Raw genomic sequence first — 18169 nt, forward strand, 5'->3', positions numbered from 1 at the left:
AATCTTGTGGTCTATATATTTATATCGCTGCCGGCATTAAACCTATATCTCACCAACTTTATGTTGACGTTTTAAACATGTCTATTCTCTGGTGATAACTAAAAGCTTCCGCTACAACATGTTGAATTTAAACAAGATCTTGAGTATGCATATTTGTTTCAAAAATAAAACTGCATATCGGAGGATTTGTAATGTAAAATATGCTAGAAATCGTATTGTTATCATCACATGTAAAGTTTGTAAGTCTAAGATTATCGCTAAACGATAATCATCTTTTTATTGTTTAAAGCTTGTATTAAAATAAGAGTTATGGTTTGTAATGTAAAATAAATGCAGTTGTTCTTCTAAAAATGTCGCATATAGAGGTCAATACCTCGCAATGAAATCATACGTTATCTAACTCGTTCTTATGGTTAAGGACGGGTTATGACAATATTGTTATAGGTTCGTGAATCAACAGTGGTCAAGTCTTACTTCTCGACGAAGTAAAAAAAAAAATCTGTGAAAGTGAGTTATAGTCCCACTTTTAAAATCTAATATTTTTGGGATGAGAATACATGCAGGTTTTATAAATGATTTACAAAATAGACACAAGTACGTGAAACTACATTCTATGGTTGAATTATCGAAATCGAATATGCCCCTTTTTATTAAGTCTGGTAATCTAAGAATTAGGGAACAGACACCCTAATTGACGCGAATCCTAAAGATAGATCTATTGGGCCTAACAAACCCCATCCAAAGTACCGGATGCTTTAGTACTTCGAAATTTATATCATATCCGAAGGGTGTCCCGGAATGATGGGGATATTCTTATATATGCATCTTGTTAATGTCGGTTACCAGGTGTTCACCATATAAATGATTTTTATCTCTATGTATGGGATGTGTATTGAAATATGAAATCTTGTGGTCTATTGTTATGATTTGATATATATAGGTTAAACCTATAACTCACCAACATTTTTGTTGACGTTTAAAGCATGTTTATTCTCAGGTGAATATTAAGGGCTTCCGCTGTTGCATACTAAAATAAGGACAAGATTTGGAGTCCATGTTTGTATGATATTGTGTAAAAACTGCATTCAAGAAACTGATTTCGATGTAACATATTTGTATTGTAAACCATTATGTAATGGTCGTGTGTAAACAGGATATTTTAGATTATCATTATTTGATAATCTACGTAAAGATTTTTAAACCTTTATTTATGAAATAAAGGTTATGGTTTGTTTTAAAATGAATTCAGTCTTTGAAAAACGTCTCATATAGAGGTCAAAACCTCGCAACGAAATCAATTAATATGGAACGTTTTTAATCAATAAGAAGGGGACATTTCAGTTGGTATCAGAGCGTTGGTCTTAGAGAACCAGAATTTTGCATTAGTGTGTCTTATCGAGTTTGTTAGGATGCATTAGTGAGTCTGGACTTCGACCGTGTTTACTTGAAAAATGATTGCTTAACAAATTTTGTTGGAAACTATATATTTTTAACATGTGAATATTATGTGATATATTAATCTCTTAACGCGTTTGATATTATGTGATAGATGTCTACCTCTAGAACAAGTCCCATTGACTCACCTAATAATAATGAAGAGTCAAATGTAAATTGGAATGATTCGTGGACTGATTCACAAGTTCCCAAAGAGGAACCAGAAGAGGAGTCGGAACCAGAAGAAGAATCGGAACCGGAAGAAGAATCGGAACCGGATGAAGAAATAGAACCGGTGGGGGAAATAATAAAACGGTTAAGTAAAAGAAAATCCTCAACCAACCGACCAAGGTTAATTATGGTCAATGGTGTTTCCGCTAAGGAAGCAAAATATTGGGAGGATTACCAATTCTCCGATGAATCGGATTCTGACGAGAATTCCGATGATGTTATAGAAATTACCCCAACTGAATTTAAAAAGGCAAAAGAAAATAATAAGGGAAAGGGCATAAAAATAGAGAAATCTAATTCCAACCCCGATGAACTTTATATGTATCGTCAACCCCCGAAGTCCTTAAGTTGTAACAATGACCCGGGAACCTCTAAACCACCAGGTTTTTCTAAACCAATGTGGATAACGACGGCTCGTATTAGGGGAACATCATATATCCCTAGAAACTTGGCAAAACGAACCAAAACCGAAGAAGAAGAAACAAGCGAGTCGGAATAAGATAGTTGTATTCGTGTGGTGTAATATAAGTAATATAGTGTGCTTATGCTTTATGATATATGTAAAAATTGCTTGTATTAATAAGTATTTTTTTTATGAATCTAACTCTTGTCTATTTTACAGTATAAAAACACAAAATAGATAGACAACCCAATATTTTAAGAGACCTACCCGGAGACATGATTGATGAAATCTTGTCTAGAGTCGGTCAGAATTCTTCGGCACAACTATTTAAGGCGAGATCAGTTTGTAAGACATTCGAAGAACGTTCCAAGAATGCCTTGGTTTATAAAAGGCTTTCGTTCGAAAGATGGGGGATATCACATTGGGAAATCCATATGTAACGATGTGTTTACTTTGACGCATATATTGCGGGGAACCCAAATGCTATTTTACGCAATGGGTTAAGAAATTATTTTGACTCAATATATCCGAATATTGGACTTCGTGATTTAGAAAAAGCGGCTAACATGCAACATAAAGAAGCATGTTATGCTTACGGATTAGTAATGTTCGCTTCTCACCAAAGTGAGAACAAGAACATCGGCCTACAACTATTAAACAAAACATTCCCACAAGTGACGGAGTCGGTAATTGGGGTAAGAAATGAGGTTTTTAGATTGTTACGGGACTGTTGGACATTACGTAACCCTCGTCCCTTTGACGACGTTACAACACGCTGTCTTATCAACGGCCATAACGGTTATGTTCCACAAGACCAAGGATGGGAAGTAATCCTAGTAAAACTAGAATGCATGACTTGTTTCTGGACGTATGAATTACGTGTCTTTATTGCCTTTGCTGAACGACTTGTGTACTAGCTAGAATTATCTTCACAACCATCTTGTATCAAATTTATTGTGTGCTATATTTCATGCTATATGTAAAATAAGCGGTATTGTAAGTTTGTAAAATATTGTATAAAAGTTTGAACGCGAAATATTATTATAATCAGTTTTTCATATAGAATTGTAGTAGTTGAATTGTATATTAGCTACTAAGTATGAACTTAACGGGTAGGTACTACCCGAATTTAAACTTATAAAACGCTAATATGAAGAAAAAGCTTTTATAAATGAGTTCATATTATGCTTCGAAATACTATTAACTACTCTTAATATTCTGTATGATTAACTTGTTCCATTTGACTATTTTGAAGGAAATGGCACCGACTACTCGACACACCGTGAATATGAATGAAGAGGAATTCCGTACTTTTCTAGCTTCAAACATAGCCGCAGTACAGGCTGCGCTACATACCAACAATAACCTTGGATCTACCAGTACAGGAAATCGTGTAGGATGCACCTACAAAGAATTCACTGCCTGCAAACCTTTGGAATTTGATGGAACCGAAGGACCGATCGGATTGAAACGGTGGACCGAGAAGGTCGAATCAGTGTTTGCCATAAGTAAGTGTACTGAAGAGGACAAAGTAAAGTACGCTACGCATACCTTCACAGGTTCTGCGTTAACATGGTGGAATACCTATCTAGAGCAAGTGGGACAAGACGATGCGTACGCACTACCATGGTCAGCATTCAAGCACTTGATGAACGAGAAGTACCGTCCCAGAACCGAGGTCAATAAGCTCAAGACAAAACTTAGAGGGTTACAAACCCAAGGATTTGATATTACCACGTACGAAAGACGATTCACAGAATTATGCCTATTGTGTCCGGGGGCATTCGAAGATGAGGAAGAGAAGATCGACGCGTTTGTGAAAGGATTACCAGAAAGAATCCAAGAAGATATAAGTTCACACGAGCCCGCCTCCATACAACAGGCATGTAGAATGGCTCACAAACTAGTGAACCAGATTGAAGAAAGAATTAAAGAACAGACTGCTGAAGAGGCCAATATGAAGCAAGTCAAAAGAAAGTGGGAGGAAAATGGTGATAAGAATCACCAATACAACAACAACAGCAATTACAACAATAATCGCAACAATTATCCCAACAATCGCAACTACAACAAACGGCCCAACAACAACAACAACAACAACAACAACAGCAACTACAACAATCAGCTCAACAACAATAATAACCGCAACAACAACAACAATCAGAAGCAGCTATGCCAAAGGTGTGAAAAGTATCACTCGGGGTTCTGCACCAAATTTTGCAACAAGTGTAAAAGAAATGGTCATAGCACGGCGAAGTGTGAGGTCTACGGACCAGGGGTTAATAGAACGAAAGGAACAAATGGTGTCGGAACGAGTAACGGCGGAGCAAGTAGTGTCGGAGCAAGTAGTGTCGGAGCAAGTTATGCCAATGTAGTTTGTTATAAATGTGGAAAACCGGATCATATTATTAGAAATTGCCCGAACCAGGAGAACACGAACGGACAAGGCCGCGGAAGAGTTTTCAATATTAATGCGGCAGAGGCACAGGAAGACCCGGAGCTTGTTACGGGTACGTTTCTTATTGACAATAAATCTGCTTACGTTTTATTTGATTCGGGTGCGGATAGAAGCTATATGAGTAGAGATTTTTGTGCTAAATTAAGTTGTCCATTGACGCCTTTGGATAGTAAATTTTTACTCGAATTAGCAAATGGTAAATTAATTTCAGCAGATAATATATGTCGGAATCGAGAAATTAAACTGGTTAGCGAAACATTTAAGATTGACTTGATACCAGTAGAGTTAGGGAGTTTTGATGTGATAATCGGTATGGACTGGTTGAAAGAAGTGAAAGCAGAAATCGTTTGTTACAAAAATGCAATTCGCATTATACGAGAAAAAGGAAAACCCTTAATGGTGTACGGAGAAAAGGGCAACACGAAGCTACATCTTATTAGTAATTTGAAGGCACAAAAACTAATAAGAAAAGGTTGCTATGCTGTTCTAGCACACGTCGAGAAAGTACAAACTGAAGAAAAGAGCATCAATGATGTTCCCGTCGCAAAAGAATTTCCCGATGTATTTCCGAAAGAATTACCGGGATTACCCCCACATCGATCCGTTGAATTTCAAATAGATCTTGTACCAGGAGCTGCACCAATAGCTCGTGCTCCTTACAGACTCGCACCCAGCGAGATGAAAGAACTGCAAAGCCAATTACAAGAACTTTTAGAGCATGGTTTCATTCGACCAAGCACATCATCGTGGGGAGCTCCTGTTTTGTTTGTCAAGAAGAAAGATGGTACATTCAGGTTGTGTATCGACTACCGAGAGTTGAACAAACTTACCATCAAGAACCGCTATCCACTACCGAGAACCAACGACTTATTTGATCAACTACAAGGCTCGTCTGTTTATTCAAAGATTGACTTACGTTCCGGGTATCATCAAATGCGGGTGAAAGAAGATGATATTCCAAAGACTGCTTTCAGAACACGTTACGGTCATTATGAGTTTATGGTCATGCCATTTGGTTTAACTAATGCACCAGCTGTGTTCATGGACCTTATGAACCGAGTGTGTGGACCATACCTTGACAAGTTTGTCATTGTTTTCATTGATGACATACTTATTTACTCAAAGAATGACCAAGAACATGGTGAACATTTGAGAAAGGTGTTAGAAGTATTGAGGAAGGAAGAATTGTATGCTAAATTTTCAAAGTGTGCATTTTGGTTGGAAGAAGTTCAATTCTTCGGTCACATAGTGAACAAAAAAGGTATTAAGGTGGATCCGGTAAAGATAGAAACTGTTGAAAAGTGGGAAACCCCGAAAACTCCGAAATACATACGCCAGTTTTTAGGACTAGCTGGTTACTACAGAAGGTTCATCCAAGACTTTTCCAGAATAGCAAAACCCTTGACTGCATTAACGCATAAAGGGAAGAAATTTGAATGGAAGGATGAACAAGAGAAAGCGTTTCAGTTATTGAAGAAAAAGCTAACTACGGCACCTATATTGTCATTGCCTGAAGGGAATGATGATTTTGTGATTTATTGTGACGTATCAAAGCAAGGTCTCGGTTGTGTATTAATGCAATGAACGAAGGTTATTGCTTATGCGTCTAGACAATTGAAGATTTACGAGCAAAATTATACGACGCATGATTTGGAATTAGGCGCGGTTGTTTTTGCATTAAAGACTTGGAGGCACTACTTATATGGGGTCAAAAGTATTATATATACCGACCACAAAAGTCTTCAACACATATTTAATCAGAAACAACTAAATATGAGGCAGCATAGGTGGATTGAATTGTTGAATGATTACGACTTTGAGATTCGTTATCACCCGGGGAAGGCAAATGTGGTAGCCGATGCCTTGAGAAGGAAGGACAGAGAACCCATTCGAGTAAAATCTATGAATATAATGATTCATAATAACCTTACTACTCAAATAAAGGAGGCGCAACAAGGAGTTTTAAAAGAAGGAAATTTAAAGGATGAAATACCCAAAGGATCGGAGCAGCATCTTAATATTCGGGAAGACGAAACCCGGTATAGGGCTGAAAGGATTTGGGTACCAAAATTTGGAGATATGAGAGAAATGGTACTTAGAGAAGCTCATCAAACCAGATACTCAATACATCCTGGAACGGGGAAGATGTACAAGGATCTCAAGAAACATTTTTGGTGGCCGGGTATGAAAACCGATGTTGCTAAATACGTAGGAGAATGTTTGACGTGTTCTAAGGTCAAAGCTGAGCATCAGAAACCATCAGGTCTACTTCAACAACCCGAAATCCCAGAATGGAAATGGGAAAACATTACCATGGATTTCATCACTAAATTGCCAAGGACTGCAAGTGGTTTTGATACTATTTGGGAAATAGTTGACCGTCTCACCAAATCAGCACACTTCCTGCCAATAAGAGAAGATGACAAGATGGAGAAGTTAGCACGACTGTATTTGAAGGAAGTCGTCTCCAGACATGGAATACCAATCTCTATTATCTCTGATAGGGATGGCAGATTTATTTCAAGATTCTGGCAGACATTACAGCAAGCATTAGGAACTCGTCTAGACATGAGTACTGCCTATCATCCACAAACTGATGGGCAGAGCGAAAGGACGATACAAACGCTTGAAGACATGCTACGAGCATGTGTTATTGATTTCGGAAACAGTTGGGATCGACATCTACCGTTAGCAGAATTTTCCTACAACAACAGCTACCATTCAAGCATTGAGATGGCGCCGTTTGAAGCACTTTATGGTAGAAAATGCAGGTCTCCGATTTGTTGGAGTGAAGTGGGGGATAGACAGATTACGGGTCCGGAGATTATACAAGAAACTACCGAGAAGATCATCCAAATTCAATAACGGTTGAAAACCGCCCAAAGTCGACAAAAGAGCTACGCTGACATTAAAAGAAAAGATATAGAATTTGAAATTGGAGAGATGGTCATGCTTAAAGTTGCACCTTGGAAAGGCGTTGTTCGATTTGGTAAACGAGGGAAATTAAATCCAAGGTATATTGGACCATTCAAGATTATTGATCGTGTCGGACCAGTAGCTTACCGACTTGAGTTACCTCAACAACTCGCGGTTGTACATAACACTTTCCACGTCTCAAATTTGAAGAAATGTTTTGCTAAAGAAGATCTCACTATTCCGTTAGATGAAATCCAAATCAACGAAAAACTCCAATTCATCGAAGAACCCGTCGAAATAATGGATCGTGAGGTTAAAAGACTTAAGCAAAACAAGATACCAATTGTTAAGGTTCGATGGAATGCTCGTAGAGGACCCGAGTTCACCTGGGAGCGTGAAGATCAGATGAAGAAGAAATACCCGCATCTATTTCCAGAAGATTCGTCAACACCTTCAACAGCTTAAAATTTCGGGACGAAATTTATTTAACGGTTAGGTACTGTAGTGACCCGAACTTTTCCATGTTTATATATATTAATTGAGATTGATATTTACATGATTAAATGTTTCCAACATGTTAAGCAATCAAACTTGTTAAGACTTGATTAATTGAAATATGTTTCATATTGACAATTGACCACCCAAGTTGACCGCGATTCACGAACGTTAAAACTTGTAAAAATGACATGACGATATATATATGGATATACATATGGTTAACATGAGATTATGATAAGTAAGTATCTCCATAAGTATATTAACAATGAGTTATATACATATAAACAAGACTACTAACTTAAGGATTTCGAAACGAGACATATATGTAACGATTATCGTTGTAACGATATTTAAATGTATATATATCATATTAAGATATATTAATAGATCATAATATCATGATAATATAATAATTTAACATCTCATTAGATATAATAAACAATGGGTTAACAACATTAATTGAGATCGTTAACTTAAAGGTTTCAAAACAACACTTACATGTAACGACTAACGATGACTTAACGACTCAGTTAAAATGTATATACATGTAGTGTATTTAGATGTATTAAAATACTTTTGGAAGACTTCAAGACATATATCAAAACACTCATACTTAACGAAAATGGTTACAGTTACTTTCCCATTCTTTTCTTTCATCAAGAATTCTAGTCGTATTCTTACCCGTATTATACACAGCTTCAAAACGTACTTACTATGGGTATATACCAATAGGAACTAGCATGAGATTCCACTCTTGATTATGTCATGTATGACTAATCAATTTTAACTTCTACCATGAGCTAGTCAACTAACTAAAACTCCTTTTAACCCCACTCACCACTCACCAATTACCACTCATCATTCACTCCATTTCACTTCCAATTCTCTTTCTAATTCTCTCTCAATACACACACACTATTATGAACGTATTTTTCCAGTAGTTAATCATCATCTTCATCAAAAATCACTTCAAGAATCAAGCTATAATCATCATAGGAAGAACACTTCAAGAACACTTCAAAAATACCTTCAAGTTTACTAATTTACTTCCAAGCATTCTAATCCATTCCAAGTAATCATCTAAGATCAAGAAACCTTTGTTATATATAGTAGGTTATCTTTCTTATTCAAGGTAATATTCATATTCAAACTTTGATTCAATTTCTATAACTATAAACTATCTTAATTCGAGTAAAAATCTTACTTGAACTTGTTTTTGTGTCATGATCCTACTTCAAGAACTTTCAAGCCATCCAAGATCCTTTGAAGCTAGATCATTTCTTGTCACTTCCAGTAGGTTTACCTACTAAACTTGAGGTAGTAATGATGTTCATAACATCATTCAATTCATATATATAAAACTATCTTATTCGAAGGTTTAAACTCGTAATCACTAGAACATAGTTTAGTTAATTCTAAACTTGTTCGCAAACAAAAGTTAATCCTTCTAACTTGACTTTTAAAATTAACTAAACACATGTTCTATATCTATATGATATGCTAACTTAATGATTTAAAACCTGGAAACACGAAAAACACCGTAAAACCGGATTTACGCCGTCGTAGTAACACCGCGGGCTGTTTTGGGTTAGTTAATTAAAAACTATGATAAACTTTGATTTAAAAGTTGTTATTCTGAGAAAATGATTTTTATTATGAACATGAAACTATATTCAAAAATTATGTTTAAACTCAAAGTGGAAGTATGTTTTCTAAAATGGTCATCTAGACGTCGTTCTTTCGACTGAAATGACTACCTTTACAAAAATGACTGTAACTTATTTTTCCGACTATAAACCTATACTTTTTCTGTTTATATTCATAAAATAGAGTTCAATATGAAACCATAGCAATTTGATTCACTCAAAACGGATTTAAAATGAAGAAGTTATGGGTAAAACAAGATTGGATAATTTTTCTCATTTTAGCTACGTGCAAATTGGTAACAAATCTATTCCAACCATAACTTAATCAACTTGTATTGTATATTATGTAATCTTGAGATACCATAGACACGTATACAATGTTTCGACCTATCATGTCGACACATCTATATATATTTCGGAACAACCATAGACACTCTATATGTGAATGTTGGAATTAGCTATACAGGGTTGAGGTTGATTCCAAAATATATATAGTTTGAGTTGTGATTAATACTGAGATACGTATACACTGGGTCGTGGATTGATTCAAGATAATATTTATCGATTTATTTCTGTACATCTAACTGTGGACAACTAGTTGTAGGTTACTAACGAGGACATCTGACTTAATAAACTTAAAACATCAAAATATATTAAAAGTGTTGTAAATATATTTTGAACATACTTTAATATATATGTATATATTGTTATAGGTTCGTGAATCAACAGTGGCCAAGTCTTACTTCTCGACGAAGTAAAAAAAAAAAAATCTGTGAAAGTGAGTTATAGTCCCACTTTTAAAATCTAATATTTTTGGGATGAGAATACATGCAGGTTTTATAAATGATTTACAAAATAGACACAAGTACGTGAAACTACATTCTATGGTTGAATTATCGAAATCGAATATGCCCCTTTTTATTAAGTCTGGTAATCTAAGAATTAGGGAACAGACACCCTAATTGACGCGAATCCTAAAGATAGATCTATTGGGCCTAACAAACCCCATCCAAAGTACCGGATGCTTTAGAACTTCGAAATTTATATCATATCTGAAGGGTGTCCCGGAATGATGGGGATATTCTTATATATGCATCTTGTTAATGTCGGTTACCAGGTGTTCACCATATGAATGATTTTTATCTCTATGTATGGGATGTGTATTGAAATATGAAATCTTGTGGTCTATTGTTACGATTTGATATATATAGGTTAAACCTATAACTCACCAACATTTTTGTTGACGTTTAAAGCATGTTTATTCTCAGGTGAATATTAAGGGCTTCCGCTGTTGCATACTAAAATAAGGACAAGATTTGGAGTCCATGTTTGTATGATATTGTGTAAAAACTGCATTCAAGAAACTGATTTCGATGTAACATATTTGTATTGTAAACCATTATGTAATGGTCGTGTGTAAACAGGATATTTTAGATTATCATTATTTGATAATCTACGTAAAGCTTTTTAAACCTTTATTTATGAAATAAAGGTTATGGTTTGTTTTAAAATGAATGCAGTATTTGAAAAACGTCTCATATAGAGGTCAAAACCTCGCAACGAAATCAATTAATATGGAACGTTTTTAATCAATAAGAACGGGACATTTCATCTACCTCTAGAACAAGTCCCATTGACTCACCTAATAATAATGAAGAGTCAAATGTAAATTGGAATGATTCGTGGACTGATTCACAAGTTCCCGAAGAGGAACCGGAAGAAGAGTCGGAACCGGAAGAAGAATCGGAACCGGAAGATGAATCGGAACCGGATGAAGAAATAGAACCGGTGGGGGAAATAATAAAACGCTTAAGTAAAAGAAAATCCTCAACCAACCGACCAAGGTTAATTATGGTCATTGGTGTTTCCGCCAAGGAAGCAAAATATTGGGAGGATTACCAATTCTCCGATAAATCGGATTCCGACGAGAATTCCGATGATGTTATAGAAATTACCCCAACTGAATTTAAAAAGGCAAAAGAAAATAATAAGGGAAAGGGCATAAAAATAGAGAAATCTAATTCCAACCCCGATGAACTTTATATGTATCGTCAACCTCCGAAGTCCTTAAGTTGTAACAATGACCCAGGAACCTCTAAACCACCAGGTTTTTCTAAACCAATGTGGAAAACGACGGCTCGTATTAGGGGAAAATCATATATCCCTAGAAACTTGGCAAAACGAACCAAAACCGAAGAAGAAGAAACAAGCGAGTCGGAATAAGATAGTTGTATTCGTGAGGTGTAATATATGTAATATAGTGTGCTTATGCTTTATGATATATGTAAAAATTGCTTGTATTAATAAGTATTTTTTTTTATGAATCTAACTCTTGTCTATTTTACAGTATAAAAACACAAAATGGATAGACAACCCAATATTTTAAGAGACCTACCCGGAGACATGATTGATGAAATCTTGTCTAGAGTCGGTCAGAATTCTTTGGCACAACAATTTAAGGCGAGATCAGTTTGTAAGACATTCGAAGAACGTTCCAAGAATGCCTTGGTTTATAAAAGGCTTTCGTTCGAAAGATGGGGGATATCACATTGGGAAATCAATAAGTTACGATGTGTTTACTTTGACGCATATATTGCGGGGAACCCAAATGCTATTTTACGCAATGGGTTAAGAAATTATTTTGACTCAATATATCCGAATATTGGACTTCGTGATTTAGAAAAAGCGGCTAACATGCAACATAAAGAAGCATGTTATGCTTACGGATTAGTAATGTTCGCTTCTCACCAAAGTGAGAACAAGAACATCGGGCTACAGCTATTAAACAAAACATTCCCACAAGTGACGGAGTCTGTAATTGGGGTAAGAAATGAGGTTTTTAGATTGTTACGGGACTGTTGGACATTACGTAACCCTCGTCCCTTTGACGACGTTACAACACGCTGTCTTATCAACGGCCATAATGGTTATGTTCCACAAGACCAAGGATGGAAAGTAGTCCTAGTAAAACCAGAATGCATGACTTGTTTCTGGACGTATGAATTACGTGTCTTTATTGCCTTTGCTGAACGACTTGTGTACTAGCTAGAATTATCTTCACAACTATCTTGTATCAAAGTTATTGTGTGCTATATTTCATGCTTTATGTAAAATAAGCGGTATTGTAAGTTTGTAAAATATTGTATAAAAGTTTGAACGCGAAATATTATTATAATCAGTTTTTCATATAGAATTGTAGTAGTTGAATTGTATATTAGCTACTAAGTATGAACTTAACGGGTAGGTACTACCCGAATTTAAACTTATAAAACGCTAATATGAAGAAAAAGCTTTTATAAATGAGTTCATATTATGCTACGAAATACTATTAACTACTCTTAATATTCTGTATGATTAACTTGTTCCATTTGACTATTTTGAAGGAAATGGCACCGACTACTCGACACACCGTGAATATGAATGAAGAGGAATTCCGTACTTTTCTAAGGAAATCGTGTAGGATGCACCTACAAAGAATTCACTACCTGCAAACCTTTGGAATTTGATGGAACCGAAGGACCAATCGGATTGAAACGGTGGACGGAGAAGGTCGAATCGGTGTTTGCCATAAGTAAGTGTACTGAAGAGGACAAAGTGAAGTACGCTACGCATACCTTCACAGGTTCTGCGTTAACATGGTGGAATACCTATCTAGAGCAAGTGGGACAAGACGATGCGTACGCACTACCGTGGTCAGCATTCAAGCACTTGATGAACGAGAAGTACCGTCCCAGAACCGAGGTCAATAAGCTCAAGACAGAACTTAGAGGGTTACGAACCCAAGGATTTGATATTACCACGTACGAAAGACGATTCACAGAATTGTTCCTATTGTGTCCGGGAGCATTCGAAGGTGAGGAAGAGAAGATCGACGCGTTTGTGAAAGGATTACCGGAAAGAATCCAAGAAGATATAAGTTCACACGAGCCCGCCTCCATACAACAGGCATGTAGAATGGTTCACAAACTAGTGAACCAGATTGAAGAAAGAATTAAAGAACAGACTGCTGAAGAGGCCAATGTGAAGCAAGTCAAAAGAAAGTGGGAGGAAAACGGTGATAAGAATCACCAATACAACAACAACAGCAATTACAACAATAATCGCAATAATTATCCCAACAATCGCAACATCAATCGCAACTACAACAAACGGCCCAACAACAACAACAACAACAACAACAACAGCAACTACAACCATCATCCCAACAACAATAATAACCGCAATAACAACAACAATCAGAAGCAGCTATGCCAAAGGTGTGAAAAGTATCACTCGGGGTTCTGCACCAAATTTTGCAACAAGTGTAAAAGAAATGGTCATAGCGTGACGAAGTGTGAGGTCTACGGACCAGGGGTTAATAGAACGAAAGGAACAAATGGTGTCGGAACGAGTAATGGCGGAGCAAGTAGTGTCGGAGCAAGTTATGCCAATGTAGTTTGTTATAAATGTGGAAAACCGGGCCACATTATTAGAAATTGCCCGAACTAGGAGAACACGAATGGACCAGGCCGAGGAAGAGTTTTCAATATTAATGCGGCAGAGGCACAGGAAGACCCGGAGCTTGTTACGGGTACGTTTCTTATTGACAATAAATCTGCTTACGTTTTATTTGATTCGGGTGCAGATAGAAGCTATATGAGTAGAGATTTTTGTGCTAAATTAAGTTGTCCATTGACGCCTTTGGAGAGTAAATTTTTACTCGAATTAGCAAATGGTAAATTAATTTAAGCAGATAATATATGTCGGAATCGAGAAATTAAACTGGTTAGCGAAACATTTAAGATTGACTTGATACCAGTAGAGTTAGGGAGTTTTGATGTGATAATCTGTATGGACTGGTTGAAAGAAGTGAAAGCAGAGATCGTTTGTTACAAAAATGCAATTCGCATTATACGAGAAAAAGGAAAACCCTTAATGGTGTACGGAGAAAAGGGCAACACGAAGCTACATCTTATTAGTAATTTGAAGGCACAAAAACTAAAAAGAAAAGGTTGCTATGCTGTTCTAGCACACGTCGAGAAAATACAAACTGAAGAAAAGAGCATCAATGATGTTCCCGTCGCAAAAGAATTTCCCGATGTATTTCGAAAGAATTACCGGGACTACCTCCACATCGATCTGTTGAATTTCAAATAGATCTTGTACCAGGAGCTGCACCAATAGCTCGTGATCCTTACAGACTCGCACCCAGCGAGATGAAAGAACTGCAAAGCCAATTACAAGAACTTTTAGAGCGTGGTTTCATTCGACCAAGCACATCACCATGGGGAGCTCCTGTTTTGTTTGTCCAGAAGAAAGATGGTACATTCAGGTTGTGTATCGACTACCGAGAGTTGAACAAACTTACCATCAAGAACCGCTACCCACTACCGAGAATCGATGACTTATTTGATCAACTACAAGGCTCGTCTGTTTATTCAAAGATTGACTTACGTTCCGGGTATCATCAAATGCGGGTGAAAGAAGATGATATTCCAAAGACTGCTTTCAGAACACGTTACGGTCATTACGAGTTTATGGTCATGCCGTTTGGTTTAACTAATGCACCAGCTGTGTTCATGGACCTTATGAACCGAGTGTGTGGACCATACCTTGACAAGTTTGTCATTGTTTTCATTGATGACATACTTATTTACTCAAAGAATGACCAAGAACACGGTGAACATTTGAGAAAGGTGTTAGAAGTATTGAGGAAGGAAGAATTGTACGCTAAATTTTCAAAGTGTGCATTTTGGTTGGAAGAAGTTCAATTCCTCGGTCACATAGTGAACAAAAAAGGTATTAAGGTGGATCCGGCAAAGATAGAAACTGTTGAAAAGTGGAAAACCCCGAAAACTCCGAAACACATACGCCAGTTTTTAGGACTAGCTGGTTACTACAGAAGGTTCATCCAAGACTTTTCCAGAATAGCAAAACCCTTGACTGCATTAACGCATAAAGGGAAGAAATTTGAATGGAAGGATGAACAAGAGAAAGCGTTTCAGTTATTGAAGAAAAAGCTAACTACGCCACCTATATTGTCATAGCCTGAAGGGAATGATGATTTTGTGATTTATTGTGACGCATCAAAGCAAGGTCTCGATTGTTTATTAATGCAACGAACGAAGGTGATTGCTTATGCGTCTAGACAATTGAAGATTCACGAGCAAAATTATACGACGCATGATTTGGAATTAGGCGAGGTTGTTTTTGCATTAAAGACTTGAAGGCACTACTTATATGGGGTCAAAAGTATTATATATACCAACCACAAAAGTCTTCAACACATATTTAATCAGAAATAACTGAATATGAGGCAGCGTAGGTGGATTGAATTGTTGAATGATTACGACTTTGAGATTCGTTACCACCTGGGGAAGGCAAATGTGGTAGCCGATGCCTTGAGTAGGAAGGACAGAGAACCCATTCGAGTAAAATCTATGAATATAATGATTCATAATAACCTTACTACTCAAATAAAGGAGGCGCAACAAGGAGTTTTAAAAGAGGGAAATTTAAAGGATGAAATACCCAAAGGATCGGAGCAGCATCTTAATATTCGGGAAGACGGAACCCGGTATAGGGCTGAAAGGATTTGGGTACCAAAATTTGGAGATATGAGAGAAATGGTACTTAGAGAAGCTCATAAAACTAGATACTCAATACATCCTGGAACGGGGAAGATGTACAAGGATCTCAAGAAACATTTTTGGTGGCCGGGTATGAAAGCCGATGTTGGTAAATACGTAGGAGAATGTTTGACGTGTTCTAAGTTCAAAGCTGAGCATCAGAAACCATCAGGTCTACTTCAACAACCTGAAATCCCAGAATGGAAATGGGAAAACATTACCATGGATTTCATCACTAAATTGCCAAGGACTGCAAGTGGTTTTGATACTATTTGGGTAATAGTTGATCGTCTCACCAAATCAGCACACTTCCTGCCAATAAGAGAAGATGACAAGATGGAGAAGTTAGCACGACTGTATTTGAAGGAAGTCATCTCCAGACATGGAATACCAATCTCTATTATCTCTGATAGGGATGGCAGATTTATTTCAAGATTCTGGCAGACATTATAGCAAGCATTAGGAACTCGTCTAGACATGAGTACTGCCTATCATCCACAAACTGATGGGCAGAGTGAAAGGACGATACAAACGCTTGAAGACATGCTACGAGCATGTGTTATTGATTTCGGAAACAGTTGGGATCGATATCTACCGTTAGCAGAATTTTCCTACAACAACAGCTACCATTCAAGCATTGAGATGGCGCCGTTTGAAGCACTTTATGGTAGAAAGTGCAGGTCTCCGATTTGTTGGAGTGAAGTAGGGGATAGACAGATTACGGGTCCAGAGATTATACAAGAAACTACCGAGAAGATCATCCAAATTCAACAATGGTTGAAAACCGCCCAAAGTCGACAAAAGAGCTACGCTGACATTAAAAGAAAAGATATAGAATTTGAAATTGGAGAGATGGTCATGCTTAAAGTTGCACCTTGGAAAGGCGTTGTTCGATTTGGTAAACGAGGGAAATTAAATCCAAGGTATATTGGACCATTCAAGATTATTGATCGTGTCGGACCAGTAGCTTACCGACTTGAGTTACCTCAACAACTCGCGGCTGTACATAACACTTTCCACGTTTCGAATTTGAAGAAATTTTTTGCTAAAGAAGATCTCACTATTCCGTTAGATGAAATCCAAATCAACGAAAAACTCCAATTCATCGAAGAACCCGTCGAAATAATGGATCGTGAGGTTAAAAGACTTAAGCAAAACAAGATACCAATTGTTAAGGTTCGATGGAATGCTCGTAGAGGACCCGAGTTCACCTGGGAGCGTGAAGATCAGATGAAGAAGAAATACCCGCATCTATTTCCAGAAGATTCATCAACACCTTCAACAGCTTAAAATTTCGGGACGAAATTTATTTAACGGGTAGGTACTGTAGTGACCCGAACTTTTCCATGTTTATATATATTAATTGAGATTGATATTTACATGATTAAATGTTTCCAACATGTTAAGCAATCAAACTTGTTAAGACTTGATTAATTGAAATATGTTTCATATAGACAATTGACCACCCAAGTTGACCGGTGATTCACGAACGTTAAAACTTGTAAAAACTATATGATGACATATATATGGATATATATAGTTAACATGATACTATGATAAGTAAACATATCATTAAGTATATTAACAATGAACTACATATGTAAAAACAAGACTACTAACTTAATGATTTTTAAACGAGACATATATGTAACGATTATCGTTGTAAAGACATTTAATGTATATATATCATATTAATAGATATTCATACATGATAATATCATGATAATATAATAATTTAAAATCTCATTTGATATTATAAACATTGGGTTAACAACATTTAACAAGATTGTTAACCTAAAGGTTTCAAAACAACACTTACATGTAACGACTAACGATGACTTAACGACTCAGTTAAAATGTATATACATGTAGTGTTTTAATATGTATTTATACACTTTTGAAAGACTTCAATACACTTATCAAAATACTTCTACTTAACAAAAATTCTTACAATTACATCCTCGTTCAGTTTCAT

Source organism: Rutidosis leptorrhynchoides, chromosome 9 (genome assembly GCF_046630445.1).
Source record: "Rutidosis leptorrhynchoides isolate AG116_Rl617_1_P2 chromosome 9, CSIRO_AGI_Rlap_v1, whole genome shotgun sequence".
Taxonomy (NCBI): Eukaryota; Viridiplantae; Streptophyta; class Magnoliopsida; order Asterales; family Asteraceae; genus Rutidosis; species Rutidosis leptorrhynchoides.